The sequence below is a fragment of the Wasmannia auropunctata genome, unplaced genomic scaffold, assembly GCF_000956235.1.
Source record: "Wasmannia auropunctata unplaced genomic scaffold, wasmannia.A_1.0 LD336095.1, whole genome shotgun sequence".
Taxonomy (NCBI): domain Eukaryota; kingdom Metazoa; phylum Arthropoda; class Insecta; order Hymenoptera; family Formicidae; genus Wasmannia; species Wasmannia auropunctata.
In genome coordinates this window covers 2,567,440-2,568,736 of record NW_012026795.1, presented here as the reverse complement: position 1 = coordinate 2,568,736, position 1,297 = coordinate 2,567,440, and positions in this window count along the sequence as shown.

The following is a 1,297-nucleotide window of genomic DNA, read 5'->3' as shown; positions in this document are numbered from 1 at the left end:
AAATGACCCTACACATTCATTTAAAAAATTAAATAAAAAAAATTACATAAAAAATTAAAATATACTGAAAAATAAAAGGGTAGATTAAAAAAAATTTCTTTTTAAAGATGTAAGATTACACACATACGGACGCACGCACACATCGCACACCGTACACACACACACACACACACACATGTACACACGCCATACACACACACACACACACACACACACACACACACACACACGAGGTGTAAATCCGACCAGGCAACCTCCACGCGGTACACCTTGGTAATGCTAATGCCGGCGGTATACTGTAACTTACAAATTTTGTTTACCGTTTCTAAAAAATGGCATGACATCAATATTCGCATCTCTCGAAGTATTGTTGCCTCTTTTCCGTGATACAGTTGTCTCGCTGCGCTTACTTCGTGAAATGTAATTGCGGAGAACGTGTATTTTGTGACAGATCTGTATTGAAGGGTTAACAGTATATTAGTAATAATTTAATATTCATTATATTTACAAATACAATAATAAGAAAATGTGTTTAAATGTTTACTGTGTTGGTTTTACTTCTTCGTCAGAAGAAATTTTTCCTCTTAAATGTCTTTAAAATTCTTTCAGATAAGTTTTATTAAATGTTTTTATTGCAATTATATTTATACAAATAATAATAATTGAGTACAGTGAGAATCATTAAAATAATTGAAATTTCGATGAATGCAATTTGATGCTCTATAAAATAGCAAAGCGCCAGTCGTTAAACCTTGACCCATTCTCGGCTTTTGTATGGTCAAGTGCATTATGCACTAATAGCTTCTAGAATCGAAAGATCGGTCGGACGAAAGTGCACGTTGTATCCAACGAAATATGCCTCTCTCGCATTCTGAACGCAATCGTCGATGTGTAATTCATACCGGTCACGAACAATATATGTGTTCAATTTTGCCATCGAGCTTCTTTTCTATTTTTTCTCCACTAAATGTACAGTGTAATTTCGCAGGAAAATCAACGCAACAAAGTGCATTACATCATCGTACAGTTATATACAGGGTCGGATGGTTTTTTGATTTGAGATTTGCGTCTAGAAATTTAGAAGAAAATACTCAAATGTACATACGCTTCGATTTAATGTTTTAATATTATTAATTTTATAATTATCTTGCATAATTTTTATCTTCTGAGTACATTTATATCAGCTCTTCTTCATAATACATTAATTTTTAATTATAATTTACATATTGTATTAAAATGATATAACGAACTAAAAAGTTTCATATAATTTAGATCATATATATATATATATATATAT